The 18,355-nt window shown below is 37.2% G+C and overlaps 1 protein-coding gene across 1 annotated transcript in view; it reads right to left on the bottom strand.

Annotated features, from left to right (window-relative positions):
• SEMA6D (semaphorin 6D) overlaps nucleotides 1-8,811 on the bottom strand; it is a 368,460-nt gene extending 359,649 nt beyond the window's left edge. The window contains exon 1 of the mRNA XM_044077577.1: nucleotides 8,742-8,811. The gene's annotated coding sequence lies outside the window, so the exon portion shown is untranslated. The remainder of the gene's footprint in view (nucleotides 1-8,741) is intronic.
• Between the last annotated feature and the right edge of the window lie 9,544 nt (nucleotides 8,812-18,355).

Here is an 18,355-nt window from a genome sequence, read left to right as displayed (position 1 = left end):
ACGTTATCTCACTTTTTAGCTATCTGTTATAAAGAAATTTCTATTTCCCCTAATAACTCTAAAATTATTTCCAGTACACATTCCTTAAAATCTTCTCTTTTTAGCAATAACTAGGAAAGCAACAGTGTCTCATTTTTACTTCATTACCCTACATTGTTATCTTAGTATTTATTGGTGCATAATCAGAAATAGTAATTGGATGTGTGTCCCATGCTCCTGTGAAATGTAATTTCTGTCTAGTCTAACCTACTTACTGTACCTTGGGAAATAATATGCAATTTCTGTCCGAGCTCCTACTACTGAATTCACATCTTCTATTCCAAATATTGCCATATATTTCTTCAGAAATCTATCTTCTTTTGTTAAACTTTCTCTTCTAGTTCCCTATGATACATCCTCACTATTGTAAATCGGGTTCCATTCCCTAGCCATATATAATATTCACTGATGAAAGTGAATTATTTCTACAAAAATTCTCTTAAGCTTCATAAGATTATTTTTGGTGGAATATAAATATGTGACTAGAAAGCTGTTTTGCCTAATAGCTGCAGGCGTCTTCAAAATTAAGGTTTGGTTTATCTACCATACTGGCAATACTTACCAATACCGAATCAGTACTGAAGTAAAAAAGTGGCTTTACCACAAAAAAGTCACATTAAATAGCTTTACCATAGGAGATATTGGAGAATGAATGAAATTTTCTCCCCCGATACCCAGTTCACCTGTAACTTCAAGACTTTCGGTTCATCGGACATTTGCTAATCCTGTAGTCATTTTCACTCAATTTGGATTTTTTCCCCACAGGAAGCATTTCCAGGTCAATAACTAATTTGACATCTGCATCAGGCTAAATACCATGACTTGGCTATGATCTACAACATTATTCATTCCACGCTTGATTTAAAAATTGGGAGTGTGTACAGAAAATCTCAATGCCACCTTTAAACATTAACATAGAGTGCATTGGCTTTACTGCAGAAGTCTTATCCATTCTGATCTACTTCATCTGGGCTACACAACATAAAAGAAGATTATTTGACTCCAAGCTATATTCTGCTACCAAAAATCCTACTGATTCTCCTCCATCCAGATGGGAGTCTGTATTACAGGGATGATCATATTCAAAACCCCCTGTCTTTGTACCTCTACATCCTCATACATACCAGGGCCTATAGTTAAGTTTAAGTACCCACCTTGATGGTTTGATAAGCCTACAGTCATTATATTTGAAGGATATATTACAATAAGATTGCCAAGATAATTGCATGTCTCAGATTATTGAAAAAACTCAGGATGGACTGAAGTCCAGCAAACTGACATATTTTAGGGGATTTATGTCTCTGAACAAGAGGCGGGCTGCACCCATGCAGTAGGTAATAGCCCTAGTATAACTGAATGTTAATTTAAATGGGATGATTTTCTTGTGTGTGGGAATACAATCGTTTTATTTCTTTATGTAGCCCAGCCGTACTGCTTTGCTTGTACCTGTATAAAGGAAGGAGGAGTGCATTATGCAACAGGTATGGGTTTTGAAGCAGAGCCTTCCAGTAACAATGGCATACATTCAGTATACTAGAACATGAAGTGTTGCCTTACTGGTTACTCTGACAGATAAATGGACAACATTACTAGAAGATGCTAATACACCATGTAAGTGAGATAGGTTGATACTACCAATTATGGCATGTCAGAAGAAGACAGATAAGGACATTTTATTTCAAGATTTTTTTCATGAGGTGCCTCCTTGAATAAGGTGAGATGTGAGGCTAATTCTGACTTGGAGGATACTCTGTTTCACTGAGACTAAATGATAATGTTTGCAGTATTTAATTTAGTAACGTAGACTATTATACTAACACTATTCGGACACAATAGACTTATAACGTTTGAACAACTGCCTGATGCTAGCAGACAGAGATGATTTGATTATTTGGTTGGGAGCAATAGAAAAATCAAAATGCTGGACAAGAGACTGCCTGTAAGCTGTCTGAGGATATTCTGGAAAGCTGTAAGGAAGTATTATTTAAACAGCAAAGTCTCAAGATCACTGACTCATATTAGTACAAGATATCCAGATCCATTTGGAGCAGAAATACTATTTTTGGCCGACTTTTTTTTCCCTTTTCTGCATGGACATGGACTAACTGTAGAGAGAGTCAACTTTTCAGGTCAGATGACACGCTTAACAAGTACTGTGAGAAGGAGACTATATGCAAGCCATTATTTTCTCTTAGATATAAACTATGAACTATTATAGAAACAAATACACTGACATTTAGTTACTGACATTGTGTAAGGAGGAAGCCGGAATACTGGTGACTCTTATGAATGACTACAGGCATTATTACCATTTAGAAAGAAAATGATAGACTAACCAACTAACTATAAATAAGAATGTAACTAACTCAAACAGGGATTTATGTTTCATGTTGACACATATGATAATTAATATGGAGTAGCTATAAAATAAGCTCAGTAGGGTTTTTCACTTTTTTCCACTGTTGTACAACCATGGAGTTTGTATATATAATTAAGTGGGTGTGAGGGAAGCCTCCACATTGGGTATAAGTGTACTTTCTCCTACCAAAATGTTTTTTCCTTTCTCTTTTTGTAGTACTTTCAAGTTATGGTTCATGATCTAAAACAAGTAATGAAATATTGAGTAAAGCACAACGAATACAATTAATACAGGTAAATTGAACTGTTCTAAGGGAGCATACCTCTCAAATGTCTTTAAATATGCTTCAGATTTTTGATCATCCCTCTTAAAATTTGTATTTTTTTCTGGAAAACCATTGGGGAATATAATTGCTAAGAAATGGAAAATTTTAGAGTTTTAAACTTCTTATCAAGTCAGAGGGTGCAGATTAATATAAAACTTGCTATTTTGTTAACTTTCTAAATGTGTAACAGCAATAATTAAAAGCTGTCCTGGATTTTGGGCCTTTGCCATTCATTTTTTTTGGCATTGTTCCTGATTCTTGAACTGAGGGACTAAAAGCTTTGCAGGGGAGGCTTAGTGGCCTTGCACTAGCTAATTTTTTGTGTATGTATTTAGAAAATATATCCCTGCTTGTAGCCAACATACAAGCTGTAAATTGAAAATCCCACTCCCATCCTAGTTAGGAAAAATTCTATACTTATGTTACGCTCCTATTTTGAAAATGATATGCTTATTCAAAGCCACTGCTCAAAGACTCAGGAAGCTGCTTTAAACATTCTGAAAAACTTAGATATATAAACAAACAAGGAATATATCAATGGTGCTTCCTGTAACACCAAGGTCACAACTAGGCAAAACAATCATAGCAAAATGAAAACAAACAGCAGACTCAGGAAATACCTCCTCTTTTAGTAAAGCTTATTATTAAAATGTAATAATAAATCTCCACTGACCATTCCAGAGTGTTAATGAGGTACTGTGTTTCAGAAGCTGCAACTCTCTAATGGTAAAACTAGTTTAAAGTTAGATTTATTTGAGAGAGCCCTGATAGAGCTTCAGGTCAATGAGTTGTGTAAATAAACGTGAAATATATGCCTGCCTTGGGATTCTGTGTACACGATGCAGGCAGTACACTCTGCCATGACTTAAAATATAGCTTTCAAGATGAAATTTACCCACTTATGTGGAGATTATATTTACTAAAATGGCCTTTGGGTAAAGGCCATATCCTTCTGGGATTTTGAGCTGAAGATTGCTTTTATGAAAAATTTGTTTTCTTGAGTAACACTTGACATTTTACAGAAGGGGCATAACCTAATAATATACAAGAGCTTTACTTTGACCAAGAAACTTGAAGAGAACATTAACGTAAAAATAATATTCTGTAATATACTCCATACTGTTTTCTGGTCTAAAAAAGTATTTGAAATTGATGGTGAGTTTCAAAACATTTCCATATTTTCTCATCACATTTAAAAAGTTATCAACTGCAAGTCCAGCCAACATGTAGTAATAAAATATATCAGTAATACTGGTATAATTCAGACTAGTTTAGTACAAGACTGGCAGCCATTACATTACACAAATACAGTCCTATACAAAAGAGAGATAAAAGTGCAGACTGTTGCAGACAGACATCCTACATATTCCATATGTGTGTATACATGCAAACATGTCCATGTGTCGTAGCAGAGCACTTTGCTTAGAATGATCTGGTTTGGCAAGCCTAAGTTTGTTTTTCTTTTGTTGGCAATTTGGTAATTCCAATGCTCCTGGTAGCACGTGGCTGGGGGCTTCATGTACCTCATGCCACTTGCCAGACCAGCTGGAAAGAATGAAAGCAATTTGACAGTACATTTAAATATACTTTAATTTTGTAGAATATGAGCACGACTCATACATATAACAGATACATGCTGTTATACCGCAGGCACAAAGTACTCACAGCAAAAAAAAATAAAAAACTACTAATAAAAATGAAATAAATAAAAGGAATCCCCTACAGCATGATGTAAAAAAAAATCTCTGCATGCACTCTCACACCCTTGCAACCCTAGCTATATACTGACTCCAGGTTCATGCGATAATGAAACAAGTTATATGCTCCTGTAAAGTTCAAAGTATTTGTTTTTCATTTTCTCAGTTTATATGTATATACATATATGTGTACATGTGTGCATCTCCATATATATGTATATATACATATATATATATATATATATATATATATATATATATATATATATATATATGTTGTTGTGTCTTTCGGCTTTTCCCAGTTAGGGGTCGCCACGGTGGAACTCCGGTCCGCTAATGATTGGCAGTTGATTTTTACGTACTGAGTTGCCAGCTCTGATGCACAACCTTCAACGAAGATACACCCACTCACGCATGTCTCCACGCAGAAGACGCTCTAGCTGAGAATTGAACCGGACAGCATCTTACTGTGAGGCGACAACGCTACCGCAGCTCCACCACCGCAGCACTATATATATATATATATATATATATATATATATATATATATATATATATATATATATATATATATATATATATATATATATATGTATATGTATATATATATATATATATATATATATTTATATGACTGAAATTCATTTGACTGAGACCATAACATCAAAAATTCAAAATACTGAAAACTCACTTGACTGAAACTCATAAGACATTTTGATCATGTGTAGTAGACCCATATATATATATATATATATATATATATATATATATATAAATATATATATATACACACACATATACTCATTTACAATTTTATATGCATTTTTCTTTTTTCCATAGTTGCATGACCGCTAAATCATACACTAATGCAGTGTAATACATGTACACAAATGCATGGATCTCACCATACCCAATAGAACTAAGACGCTCTCCTCAAAAATGAACGCCAATCTGGTGATCCCCTGCCATAAGCAAACTTTACAACAGAAGGAGGAAACTGATGCAGAATAAGGTTAAGTCCCAAGACTGGAAAAACTCCCTTATCAGTCTCAGTAAAAGGTTGAGATCCCTCATCAAATCCTCTAAAGCTAGCTATGAAAACAGAACTGCAGCAGATAGTAAAGACAACCACAAGGTCTTCTATAGTTATGTAAAGAATTTCCATGGCATTACCCAGATTTGCTCTGAGCTGCTGCACAATGGTACCTCCTATACCAAGTCAACAGATATTGCAAATATACTGGTGGACAGATTCAGTACTAACTTTACACCCCCCCCCCCAAAGGACCAATCACAATACCAGTAGATTGCCAGGCACCCAGTATTACTACTGCACAGGTTAAAACAGCACTATACAGCTTCTATGGGACCTGACAGTATCCCTGGCTGTGTTCTACATGAACTACAGAGTGAACTGGCACCTCACCTGTGTGCCCTGTTCAATCACACAATCACCTCAAACTTTGTCCTTACTGAATGGTGCACTTCTACAGTCATCCCTCTCCACAAAGGAGGAGCGACTACAGACCCCGGGAACTATTGCCGCCCCATTAGCCTGATGTGTCTGATATGCAAAGCTATGGAATGCATCATCATAGACCTAATAAACAAGGATAAAGGAAATCTCCAAACTCTGGATCCTGCACAGTTTGGTTTTGTGAAGGGTAGATCATGCCTGCTCAACTTGGTCGACTTCTTTGATGAAGGTAAGGTGGTTCATACAGCCTACCTTGATCTGGTGAAGGCCTTTGATACCATTCCCCACTCAGGAGTCATAGAAAAACTTACTAAGCTAGACATCAACCCCTATATCACTAGGTGGATTGCAAACTGGCTCACAGATAGAACCCACAGTGTGAAAGTAGCTGACTCCAAGTCAGACTGCCGACCAGTCACAAGTGGAGTCCCACAGGGTTCGGTCCTGGGTCCTCTCCTGTTTGGTATCCACTTCTCTGAAGTCCAGGCCAACGCGAAGGGACTCTGGCTGACAAAGTATGCAGATGATTGCAAGTTGGGAGCTATTATGAACTCCCCAAGTGATGCTGATATCCTGCAGAAAGGCCTCAATGAGACCAACGACTGGTATCAGAACCATGGCCTTAAGCTCAATGCCAAAAAATGTGTCTTCATCCCCTTTGAGAAAAACCCAGTTCCCTTTAATTACCACACTGATGGTAGTCCAATGAACACAGAAGGTGTTAAAAGAGATCTGGGAACACAGGTTGACAGCAACCTCTCTTTTGACCACCACGTTGCCACTGTGGTCAGAAAGTCCTTTTATGTGGCACATCTCATTACTAAGGGTTTTGCATCCAGGTAGAAATAGGTCATTGTCTACCTCTACTTTTCCCTCATTAGGCCAATCATCACATACAATGGCCCATTTGGCATGTACCTCACTAGACACCTGTGACAACTAGAAAGGCCGCAAAAGTACCTCACAAAGAGGATCCTAGGGCTTAAACACTTGTCGTATATAGACAGACTCAAAAAACTCCAACTATTCTCTGTCTCATATTGCCTACTTAGAGGCGATCTCTGTTGACTTACAAAGCCATGTCTGATCCACCTCTGTTAGAAATGCTACATCTAAAGAAATCCCAATCCCTCCACACCACATGCTCCACAGACCTCAACCTCATTACCCCAATTAACAGAACATACTGGTGGGACAGGTTCATAACCCAGAGACTGCTCATGTTATGGAATAGACTTTCCATACATGTCAAGCAGAGCACCTCTCTGGCCCTCTTCAAGAGAAATCTTGATGAGTGGATGAGAAATAGAAAATTCACCCCGGGGATCACTCCAGTGGCTCTACTCAACAGAGGCCCTAGGAACTAAGGTTGGGTGGCACAATACCAGGGTAATCCTATGGGCTAGGCCTGTAAAGGCTCCAGGGCCATTAGCCTAGCAGTCACCTATGAACCTATGGATGCTCAGATATTTTGAAGGATATAAACATGTTTAAAAACTGATAACTGCATGTATTAATATATGAACAGGCTGCTATGTTAATAGTAAAGCATTTAGGTTATGTGTTTGAAATCAAAAGAAAAAGAAGTGTGTCTTTGCTCTTAGGCTCTTAGAAGTAATGTCTTCTAGTTATTCTATCATTATTTCTCTGTTCTTACCGTGTAATCTAAATTGCCTACATCTCTAAAGTCTGACTGATCTGTAATGCAAAAATGCAAGATTACTTCCATAGTTGCTCCATTTTTCTGAGGATGGGCTGTACCCAGCATCTACAAGGATTACTCCTATGTTATGCAATCAGTTAATGAGGCAGCACTAATTATCGGAGTTCACACAATATCCAGAAATATATTACAGCAATTGCATTTGCATTCTGTGTCTTCATTAAATGGATTTTCACTGCCATGATGGCCTCCATATGTGGCTATCTTCTTTTCCACAGTTGCCTATATCACCAGTTATATTTCCTTACACTCTTTTTCCATGAATGAACAAAGTCAGTATTCTGTACTTAATAAGATCCTTTTTCAAGATTTATCATTACTGTATTTTCCCATGAGAGTCACTACCTCTTTTATATTCACTTTTTTCAGTGAAGTACTCACAAGCATCATGTCCCACTTTGTTCACTTCACTGGCTATATTATGTATTGTTTGTACTAGTCATACTGTGTTGTTTTCTTGTTGCTGCATATTTTGTCATACTGTGTTGTTTTCTTGTTGCTGCATGTTTTGCATACTGAATCATTTTAAAGGGTTCAGAGTCCATCACCTGAATGTCAGGCAGTTTTCCCCTTCAGTTCCACATCTTCACTGCTGATGTGCTTCTTGTCCACCCCCCTTTGTAGATTAATGATTAGAGCATAGCAGCTTATCATGGATCTTGTCCTCTCTGTATGATGTAGTCCTGTCTTTGTAATTACCACAGCATTTCTGTTTAGAATTGCCATTAGTTACTTGGCTCTAAAAGGACACTCTGAATGTACCAGTCAAAAATGTACAGTTGATCAAGTCATAAAAAATAGCCTTTGTACATCCAGAGTAAAACAATCATTTTCTTAAGAGGAAGTTTTTTGTTACTTTATAGACTTTTTTTAAATTGTCCAAACTTAAAATTCCTTTTGTTTTTTGTGACTAGCCAAATGTAAAAATAAATTCCCCTAGCCATGCTCCAGCTTTGGTAGACTAACTAATTATACCAACCATCACAGACTTCTACCACCTACCTGTCAAAGTATACATAATAAATATTGCTAGCTTTCATCAAAATCCAGGGACTCAAACTTTCTATGGATTTATTTAGCCATCATATTCATGACAAAATAATCTGAAGAATTAAATTTACCTTATTAAAGCTTATTTAAAAGGTTCTGTAGTCAGTGACAGAAGTGATCACATTAAAGCTTGCAGGACCTAAAAAATAAAAGAAAGATTGTTAATGTGAATATAAACTTAGAAAAGCACACACAAAAATTCATACAGGAATGATGTATCATTTATATGTATGCAATAATAATCCTATTTGTTAACCAGGTAGGCCCACTGGACACACAGTACCTTTTCAGGAGTGACCCAGAAGCAATGTCTGGTTATGTGATTTGCCTAAGATCACACAGGAGGCAAATGAAGGTGTGGGAATTAAACTCTGTACCAAAAGAACTATAACTCACAACCTTATGTTCTGTGCCAACTGCCAGAGAGTCTCAGTTTTCTGCATAAATCATCAAGTAAAGCAAAGTTGTCTTTTTCATAATAAAAAAGGAACACACAAAACTGATAGTATGCATATATTGTTACCTCAAACACAACTGGAAAATGATTAAACTTTCATGTCCAGAATCTTCATTAATTAGTAAGACAAGTAGACTATGTATTTTCCCCTAACATTTCATGGATAAATGAAAATGGCTGGGATGTATGACCAAACTGTGCAATGTTTTATGCATACTATACATATGCACAAGTTGTTGATAGAAGGAAGCATTGTACTCTGATCTGCCAGGTTGCTGCAGCTTACACACATCAGCTGCACCCCTGTCCAACAATGTTCCTTCCTTTCTTTCTTTTATATTCAATATTAGTGGTTTTGACCTCTATCTCATGTATGTAAACCCTTCCCTTCTGGCCGCCACACTTTGCATAAAGAATTACCTGCTCATGACCATATTAAAGGTAACCCCTTTCTACTGCAGGATATTTCCTTTCTTCCTACATTTATCTTTTTTCTTCAGTTTAGTCTCATTACAAATATTGTCTAATGATTTGTGCCTCATATGAAGTCCATCTTTTCTTCATGGTTGTTAAGGAATATAGTCACAAGCTGCCTATACTTTTCTCTTATGTCAGTCCTTTAATATTTTATTATTCATGCTGGGATGCCCTGCACTCTTTCTAAAAGTCTAGCTTTGGTTCTTCTATTAGCCCATGTTTCAGTTATTCCAATCTACTTATCACTTCATCTATAATAATTAGTTGTAGCTCTCTCATTTTCCCACTCTGTTATCATTAGAGATCATCCTCCATGCCAGCTTCCTGGTCCTCTTCACCCTTTTGTTTTTTAGCTTGCCCATATTTTTTGCCTTTTTACATCATTTCCATCTCCCTCCTTATTCTGGACTCCCTTTTTCCCTCTTCAGTTAGAGGTGTTACCGTTTTCATGCTACACATTCCCAACCTCCTCCAGCACTGCCGTCCTCTGATGGCACAAGTGCTACTTGTCTCTTCTATGAAGGCCTGCCTCTTCTGCTGCCCTCATGGTCCTTACTCAATATTAAATCATTGCTGCTTCTGCCCATCTCTCAACCAACAGTTGCACTGCTCTGTTCTGTTCTTAACAGTTGGAAAGTACACTGGTAGGACTATTCTGCAGACATCTGTATTATTGCTCCTGGCAATGTATGCATATAAAGTTAAACTTACTTCATTTTCTACATTACTGAGAATTATAAAAGCATCTAGGTCAGGTCATCACTTTCCTTTTGATGATCTCATACATACTAAAAACTTACCATGATATTATCTGTGCTTAGGATAGTAATACTTCCAGATAAATATACAAATAAATGCGCCTTCTGCTTCATACTTGAACAGTCTTCCTTTCTCCAAGTTTAATATCTGGCATCACATGCATCTTCAGAGAAGTGAACAAAGTCTGTGTAACTTGTTAAATGCCTTATTACTTTGAGGAACATTAGTTATGAAGTAGATGGGCAACTTGGTAGGGTAGTGACACTGATGTGACCACAAGCACTAGACTATCAGTAGGAATGCATTTCAAGTCCCATACGATGCCCCATAGTGTCCATCCTGTAAAGACTTACTGTAGTGTTGGTTAAAGTTATACCATCCTTGAGGAGGGTATTTTCATGTGTGCTCTGTACATGGAGTACGATGACTGCAGAATTGCTTATACCATTGTGTATTTATCATGTAGGGCTTTCATATGTAGTTTTCCTGAAGACAAGCCCTACTCTGTGGTACACAGTATTTATTTTCAGTAGCCAGCCTAACTGCATTGAGAAATAAAGCCCTGGCCACTGTCCAGCCAACTCGGGTTTCATTAAAGGCTCAGGCAACTGACAATACTGGCAAGAGAAATGGGAGATATTTCCTAGCTAAATATACCTGGCGCTTTAGGACAAGGGGTAGATGTCTCATGGTATAGAAAGCAGGACCAGGTGTAGGGGGTGTGCACTGGGGCTGCCCAAGCTGGGGAAAGTAGTTCTTGTCCCAAATATAAAGGAGTGTGTAGGCTTTGGTGTTAGGGGGAGTGCTGGCCTCCAGGCTCCAGTCTTTTCCTGGATGAGAGTCACCCCCCCCCCCCATACAGGGTGTCACCCTGGCATACCTGAACATGGTCCTCATTGTCAGGGAATGAATTGGCCTGTGTATCATTGAGAGGCTTGATAGCCAATAGACAGAGAGGAGAAAAAGATAAACCAATACATATAGAAGTATAACATATATATATATATATATATATATATATATATATATATATATATAAACAGTGCCCCAAATAAAAGGGTAATGTTGTTTAGAGCCTTAGCTAAGATGGAGCAAACAGGGATGGTTACACTTGGCATAAGCTGTGAGGGAGTGCAATCACCACTATAAAAAATGTCAGAGACACTGATCTTGAATTCACATGTTTGCTGAGAATCGGTTAAGCAGCTGCCATTGACATCACATCTGTTTAAATGATTTAAAACACTGTATGCATGTTAGCAACGGCAATAAGTCCCAGTAGTGTCTTGCCCAGGTTGCCAATTGCCTCAACTACAGTCTTGATATGGAAATTTGGATAGAGCAATCTGGACTCTATGCAATGGTTGTTGTTTTTTTGACTCTCCGTAATAGCCAAGCCAGTTCTTCAATTGTTTTAGTTCTTCTTGGAAAATAAATCCCCATCTGAATTTGTATCATTAATAGCTCATATTTAATCAGCATACTAAAAACTAATGCATAAAATAAACCAAACTCAATCTTTTCTACAGGAAAAAGCAGCTCATGACCCACATCCCTACTCTTTTTCTCCATTTCCAGGATTGTCACAGCCAGATTTTACCTACTACAAAGCCTCTTCCATGCCTGAGAATTTCTAACAAATCTACCTTCTACTCAAACTGCAGAAGTAGAGCAGGTATGCAAAAAAACTTTTAAATTCTCTGGTCAGCTTTCCAGGACTCATCAATGCATCTCACTAAAATCCTCAGTTGTTTAAGTTAAGCTACATCTATCTCTGCTGCCCTGAGAGTTGTGTATTACCTAACTGTATTATGCAGAAAATGCCCACCTCTTCAGATGCTATTAGAATGGTAGAAATCGCCACAATCCTTTCAATAAACAAATGTACATATAGTGGCGTTGCCGTAGAAGAGCAAACTGTGGTGAGTCTCCCCTCACTTGGGTCATATGAAAACCATGGTGCAGCCTAGCCCACTCCTTACAGCAGCTTTCATAAAACAATTTTCCAAAAGGTGTTATAAAACATTTCTTTCAGAACTGGGAATGCAACTGGACTTCTGGTATTGCATGACTTCCCTAAACCTGCAACATTACCTGTTGCTGCTACTGTCTTGTAAAAATATCAGTACCTCTTCTCTAACATATACCAGTATTTACATTTCTCCTCACAGCTCCATCCCTTGTCGATCATCATTATCAAACCTAGTCTATCTAGAACGGGTACATTGATGCAACACTCTTGTCTGCCATGCATCCCTATGATTATCAGTATAGCTGCCCAACGTAACCCCATACACATTTAGAATGTCCCCTGCAGCTCCCCCAGGTTACCAACATGTATAATCATTGCTTAACCAGGCACCTGCTTTTTCTTCCACTACTGCATGCTGTTCATATCCTGAGTCATATGGCTATATCATAATACATGTATTACTATATAGCCTATTTATACTTTATACTTTTGTGTTTCCATTAATAATATTTTATTTACACCATCCTGTGCTTTGTTGTATTCAATGCAGGGAACTTGGACTTATGAAATGTGCTGCCTTTCTATTCATTATGCTGTGATGTTCGGCATCTGCTTTCCCTGTTGTGTGCTCTCAGTGACCTATTAGTGTTTACCCTCTCAGTAGGTTTAATTGTCTGTCAAAATACATTGCATACTGATTGAATTTAATGATTGGATTAGTAAATATATATGCTTATGTAAATACTGGTATGTATGCACATAACCTAAGTTTAATTTTATGCGATTTTATTAGTGATGTACTGTCTGTACAGCCTATTATGTTTGGCATTGCCCACTAAAACTATTAAGTTATGCTTTGTATACCGGAGCTCGTTTACCTGGTCTTCTGCTGAAAATTGTGTCTACCAAGACAGACTATAACTAACTGACTAACACAATTATATGGGGTCTATATTACAAGATTGAAACTTTAGTTAATCGAATAATTAAAGCTCAATCTTGTAATATCGAAAGCCAAAAACCTTGAACAGCCGATTTAATGCCGGGAAAGACTTCCCTTAGCTGTTATGTGGATTATGCCCTTTTCTCCAATTTGGAGCGATCTCAGAGTTGGTATATTTAGTTAGGTGGGTGTGGGGGGCACAGTCCCCCACATCGGGGGGTGTGGGGGTGAAGGGCCCCACCTGATTTGGGATTAAAAGTTTTTTTTTTTCATGTGGCCAAGGGAAGTGTTTCCCTGCATTAAATCGGACGTTCAAGGTTTTTAGCTTTCGATATTACAAAATCAATCTTTAGTTATTCGATTAACTAAAGTTTCAAACTTGTTATCTAGACCCTTTATTTGGGAAGGTGTTGCTGCATTGCCCCTTTTGGCTCATTCATGCTATACCTTGTATGTAATATGGTTTAGGATGTTAACATCATTATGCATCTTATTAGTACCATTTTTCTAGGATGGCTATCTAGCATAATAATTATGCTATGTGGGGTGTATCCTTGTGAATCCTAACCAAAATGGGGCCCTTGTGCAAAATTATAAAGTGTCTCATTTTGTGCATTACAGTGAAAAATCCACTAATAGATGTATGTCAGATTATTTTTATTTATGCAATTAGCATTCAGTTTATTTTAGTAAAAAAATGATTATTTAATTTTAAAATCAAGCATTATAAAATATGTATTTAACATTTGTTTACTGGGAAAGTCCAACTAGGACAGAGCCTATTTTCAGCAGAGGCCTGGGGAGAAAGGCTCCAGATGCATGTCTTTGTAATGTGGGAGGAAACCGGAGCAACTGGAGGAAACCCACATGAACACAGGGAGGACATACAGACTCCACACAAAAGGCACCCCAGCCGAGATTAGAACCAAAGAACCTCTTGCTGTAAAACAACAATGTTAACCTCTACAACACTGCGCCATCCAATATACCACAATACTGGTAATAAAATTTGCTTCACATCTTCAATGGAGTTATAAGTGGTGTATTTTTGGTTTATACCTATTATTAGATAAAAAAGGAACATATTTATTTATTAACCAAGTAGGTAGACTGAACCAGCAGTACTTTTCACCCACTTCCCAGATCAAAGTCTTACAAAATATAAAATGCAAGTCATCCTATACATTTGATAGGACATAATTGCAGAAAAAAAGTAATTGTGTTTACGGTTGAACATTTATGTATAAAATTACTACCTATGTTAGGTTCAAATGGAAGGATGGGTGAATTTATAATAGTACTACTCAATAAGCTAAGATATGTAACCTCAAACGAGGTAAAGCATACATATGCAACATAATTACAGTGTTATTTGACTTATAAAAAAACAAATCAGAGGACACCGAATACAAACAAAGGCTCCCTGTTGTAATTCCAACACCCGTAAACTGTAAGTCCTGCTACGGTGAATATCGAAACATGTTGTATTCCATTAAAGTCACTAACTGCCTGGAGGGAACTCCCCTTGTACCCTCACAATGTGGGGGTTGTGACTCCACATTCCACTGCTTACGAGCTTCAGGATGTCTGTACCTCAGAGAAAGGGGCTACTCTGATGGCAGTGATGTAGAGCATGCTATTATAAAATCTGAATGTTCATGCAGCCTTTCTGTTCCAGGACTCACAGTTATGGGTCTCAGACTTTTAAATGACTGCTGTGTATCAAACCTTGAATCAGTCGCATTTCTACAGAGCGGATACTTTCCTAATGTAGAATCAAATCTAGGAAAGTTTTGATGGTTATGAATGTCTAGTAGAAGAGGATTCTGAGCAGATCTGCAAACAGCTTTCTCTCATATTGACAGAACAAAAGATTGGCTCAAAACAGTGATGGCCCTTGATAATGAAATTTTGAAATTAACAGTATGCTACATGTTTTACCTTTTTAATACTATTCTTTCTCTTTGCGAATAACACAATTCTGATTAGTTGACTGTGACAGGTAACTAATTGACTCTGATCTTGTAAAGTTCACATATGGTTGGCGGCTCTGAAATTATCTGAAGTTACTGACAAATGCTAACAGTTATGTGATATCCATGTTCATCTAGCTTGTATCCCTTATTATAGAGTAGCTGTAATCACATTGCACGAATGGCTTTGAAGTTAAAGCTTATGGTTTGTGAATTAACTTTTATTAATCTTAGAATAATTTAAATCAGGTACACACTAATATATATTCAAGATTTCCATCTGCACAAACTGGGTTTCAGTCAGATATATTAGTAAAAGGGGATGGGCTGTCAAAAGGGAGTAGATGGAAAACCAAATGCTCCTGGCTTTCTTTCAGAAATATTCTACTTTCACATGCTTGTCATTACTCAAACAAGCTAATGTAACACATTCAGCCTGCACAAGTATACTCTGGAAAACGTACCTTGATATTTAATGAAACAGACTTAAAAATGTAAACGTTGCAGCAGTTTATGCTCCATTTGAGTGCCATATTACAGAAAATGTAGGTAAATCAAATTGAAATACACAATGCTTTTGCAGAAAGACTACCACTGCAGTGACTTGTAATGGTTTCCGGATGCTGCCATTTTGTTTCCAGTTAGTGTGGGAGAAAAAGCTTAACAAGATTTCAAAAGTGGCAAAATAACGCACACACAAAACACATGCACACACACACACACACACACACACACACACACACACACACACACACACACACACACACACACACACACACACCTTAAGCATAGACCTCCCCCAGTGATCACTGCAAAGCTTTATTTTTCCCCATAATGCCCCATTCATTCTGCTCCCTGTTGCAGCTTCAGGACGTACTGAGGAAGGACAGACTGAAGTAAGGGAACTCAGCCTTCAGTAGGGACAATTTTTGGTGTTCTTACATTCATCCCATACTGGCTGGCAAACATAGACAAAGCCTTTACATCCATGTGTGATTTCTCACACCCATGATGCTTGGTTAGGGTCTGTACAGTCCATGACCGACCTCATGCTCATGAGTTCTTATATTTACAAAACGCTTTGTGCTCACCTGCTCACAAGACATTCTTGTGTCAGAATGAAAACATCTTCTCTCCATTAGATGAGCAAACTGCTGCTAGCTGCTCACTCACTCCCACCCCCCAAGGCTCACTGTTTCATTGTCTGCATCACTAATGAGTCAGAGTAGGAGACCCATACAGATCGTCAGTACTTATATAATGATGAAATTGTTATTACTTATTAGAATTCATGAAGCTGACTTCTGTAAATGTATTTTTCTGTAATCGGGCATCTTACAGAATAGACTAGAAAGACTATTTTTCTCAGACTTACAGAACTTAGAAAAAAGACTTCTTGATTAAAGACTGCTTTCATTAAGAGAGTGAACACTATATTTTCTATTTTTCAGTATAACAGAGAAAACAGCTTTTTTTGTGTGCGTCTATTTGCATCTGTCTGCATGTCTGTCTCTGTATATCTATTAAAGGTCTGGGAGTGTGCAACTGCCACAGTACTCTATCAACCACTGTAAAGGGGGAGACCCACTTTTCCCTTAAATCCAGTGAGAACTGACTTGATTATATGAAGAAAAGGCTGAAGGGAAACACAACACTCTGCATAGGATGTGAGACTCATAATTTCAAGAGAAAATAGAGTAATTTGATCAATTTAGCACAATTAATAGCTTTCCAGTCTTTTTAGCCACTTCTAGCAGAAAAACAATCCTCATGTCTAATGAAAATAACACTCTTGCATTTATTCCATTTAAATAATTTCTTTCACATTAATGCTGATCTTCTTTCTCATCACCTCTACCATTAAACGATGGACTCTGTTTCAATCCGTAGGCACTTCTCAGTTTTTTAGTTTGTTCCTGTTTTTTATTTTCTGTTTCTCAATTATTTATCTTTGGAGCAAATTAAAAGCTTTCAGTAGCAAGTTCTTTCTATGGGCTTTCATACTGCTAGAATAATGAAAAGCAGAGTCTTTTTCATCTTAACTCACTCTTTGCTCAGTAAACTTTTTATTTCCACCTTAGCCTGTTCTGCATCCAAAAATATCTTTGATCTTCCAGGAAAATATATTATAAAAATAAATGGATATTGCAACATCAATCTCACACCTACCTCTCAATATCCCTTTATTGCAGGGATAAACTTGCTGATGATCTGCTTGGTATACACTGAATACTGATTTTCCTCAAACACTGTCGTGTCTCCAATTTTTAATATTTTCTCTTCTGCCACAGTTTTGTCAGGAGCAACTCTTTCTGCTGGTTTGACTGCATCTTTACTAATGCAGGTCTTTGCTGCTTGCTCATGGACAAATATAGAGCAAACACATGGTATGCCCTTTCAGTTAACAAATCCTGTTGTGGAATACCAGTCCAGTTGCTTATTTTGCTTTTGTAAAACTTAATGCAATCTATTCCTTCTAGTTTCCATGGTATATCAGAGAATTTTAGATTTTATCTGCAAGTCCCGTCTTTAAGTACCATTTTTAAACAAATTTTATTCTTGAAAAGCCTATAGTTAGCAAGTCCTTCCTTATTTCAACCTCTGATTTCTGCAGTTTTGCCATCTCATCTGAATAACTACTTAAAAGTCTTCTGTTCTTTTCAGGCAGTTTTCATTTGACTTTATATATTCTTCCATTCTCTTACTTATTGTAAACTCTTTTGAATGCATATGATTTGTTTTCCTTTAAATTACTGGAAACCACTTCCTGTTCTAAATATGAAAGCTGACCTGGTTCTTGCTGAACAGCTGCAATGTTCTTCTTCCTTTTCTTTCCCTTTTCTAGATGAGTTCCTCTTTTTCTTTCTACAGATTTCTTCTTTGCTGACATCCAAGTGGTATAGTGACTAGCCACTAACTGAATTTTACCTAGATTAAACAGCTTTTACTCACTTTATTCCAAAGTGTCAGTTTTCATCCTGGGAGACCTGGAATTAATGATGATCAATGTGTATCCATCTTGGAAGTACAGTGTAGCAGGGTTTCTTGATATAGTCCCTCAATCACTATTTATTTATTTATTTTACATTTGTTTACCGGGATGG

This window comes from Protopterus annectens, chromosome 7.part0 (assembly GCF_019279795.1).
Source record: "Protopterus annectens isolate FY-2018-M chromosome 7.part0, PAN1.0, whole genome shotgun sequence".
NCBI lineage: Eukaryota > Metazoa > Chordata > Ceratodontiformes > Protopteridae > Protopterus > Protopterus annectens.
This window is presented reverse-complemented; position numbering and strand designations above follow the sequence as displayed.